The 2,185-nt window shown below is 38.0% G+C and overlaps 1 pseudogene across 1 annotated transcript; it reads right to left on the reverse strand.

Moving 5' to 3' along the window:
- Nucleotides 1–330: 330 nt before the first annotated feature.
- On the reverse strand, nt 331–539 carry LOC308262668 (small ribosomal subunit protein eS28-like; annotated as a pseudogene). The gene has a single exon. The product of its transcript is annotated as a small ribosomal subunit protein eS28-like (transcript).
- Between the last annotated feature and the right edge of the window lie 1,646 nt (nt 540–2,185).

Genomic DNA, 2,185 nt, shown 5'->3' on the forward strand with positions numbered 1-2,185 from the left:
TGCATGTGTGCACACGCATGCATGTGTGTACACATGCACATATAGAGCAGCAAATTTCTTATGAGTATGTTTGATTTTAGTTTATGAGATGTAATGATATGAAGGCCAAATTCAGAATAGTTTTGCAACTATCAAGACAGATTATTGTTAATTTTATATACTGAATATTCCAACAATTTTCTTTCCTTCCTTCCTTCCTTCCTTCCTTCCTTCCTTCCTTCCTTCCTTCCTTCCTTCTTTCTTTCTTTCTTTTTACATACAAATGCTTTTATTCAACAACTGCAGGTCATCCGTGGGCTGAGATGGACGTGGTACCTAGGGCCCTCAAGTTCAGCGCAGCCTCCAGGCCTCTCACTCCGATTCCAGTAAATGAGCACATCACCCTTGCGCACCGGGCCTTTCACGTTGTGGATAATGGAGCGGTTGGTGTAGTCCATAAATTGCACGCGCACCTGCATGCGCTGTCCCTGTGAGCTGGTCCTGCCCAGCACCTTGGTGACGCTGGCCAGCTTGATGGGCTGCACATGACTCGTGTCCATGATGGCAGCGTGGCGGTGGCGGCAGGGACTAACAATTTTCTATATCAACTCACAAAGGAATTGAGAATTAAGATAATTATGTTTCAAATTATCTGAGAAAAATATTCACTGTTAGGTTATTTTATTTAATATACCTTGTAACAAAAGCTTTACTTCAGGCTTTCAAAAATACTGAATGAAGGTACATTTACTTTAAATACTCCTAAAACTATAAAAATATTGCCGTGGGGTGTTCTCTATTGATTATACATGTAGATTACCTTTATTCACTCTCTCTTTCATGAGAAAGTAATTTATGCTGGAATATTTTATGCCCTGGCTGACTTGATTGATTTTGAGCAAAGTTAGTAGGACATAGATTCTTTGCTTAAGTAAAATTCATTAGAAAGGCTTTCGCTTGACATCAGTCAGATTTTATTGAAAGCTTGGTACAATTCCTTTTGATATATCTTGCTTCATTAATAATGAAAGTAAAAGTATACAACAGATTTAAAAATGAATTACAAGCAGAGATATAGATATGATTCTAAAACTCCTTCAAGTGTCAATTCACCTTGATTTCAAATAACTTGATAAATAACCATACCTTAAACATATACTGTATGTGTCCATTACATGTTCATTGTGATATTTTTTTCTACTAGCCACTTCAGGAAACTCTTGAAACTTGGCATGTTGGAGTTACCTGTAGTCCTGCAGAGCAGTGAAGAGGGGGTGACACCTTCATAGTCAGGTAGGATAATAACAGTAGAAAAAAAAAGGTTTGGGTGGGGGGAAGGTAGAGAGGGAAGCACAGAAAACACATCAGAGTTCAGAAAAAAACATTATACACATTGATTATGGTATACAAAGTGTGTGACTATTGATTTCCTATTAGTTTCAGTTCCATGGATATGCAGGGAATTTATCTGCCTAGAAGGAATGTAAGCCATAAAATCCTTGTGATCTGGAAGGGGAATAGAAAGAATGGGACTAGAGTGGCCAGAAGGACTATGGTCATGTCATCACTAGGACTGCATATACATATCACCTGCAGAGCTAACACAGAATTGTTTGGTTCAGGATGGACCTCTGAAATGTTTGGTTGAAAAGCTCTGGAAATTATATACCAGAAAATCACTAGATAAATTAGAGTTCAGGGGTAATAATATTTGTGGTATGTCTAGGATCCAGTATTAGATGTGTGAAGAAAGGCAGAGATCTAAAGTGCAGGACATGAAGGATAAAATTGCAGTGTAGAATGAAGTATATCAAGGTGAATATTTCAGAGCGATTATGTATGTGTGTGTGTGTGTGTGTGTGTATATATATATATATATATATATATATATATATATATATATATATATTTGGGGATTGAACCCAGGGACAGTCTACCTCTGAGCTACACCCCCAACCCTATTTTTTATTCTTTATTTTGAAACAGGGTTTCACTAAGTTTCAGAGGGCCTCACTAAGTAGCTGAGGCTGGCCATGAATCTCGATCCTCCTGTCTCAGCCTCTCAAGTATTGGGATTACAACCATATGCCACCACACTCAGCTTCCAAATTTATTCTTTATTTTGAAACAGGGTCTTACTAAGTTGCATCAGGCCTCACAAGTTGCTAAGGCTGAGCATGAACATGTGATCTTCCTGTTTCAAACT

This window comes from Muscardinus avellanarius (assembly GCF_963383645.1).
Source record: "Muscardinus avellanarius genome assembly, chromosome: 4".
In the NCBI taxonomy this organism is placed as follows: Eukaryota; Metazoa; Chordata; class Mammalia; order Rodentia; family Gliridae; genus Muscardinus; species Muscardinus avellanarius.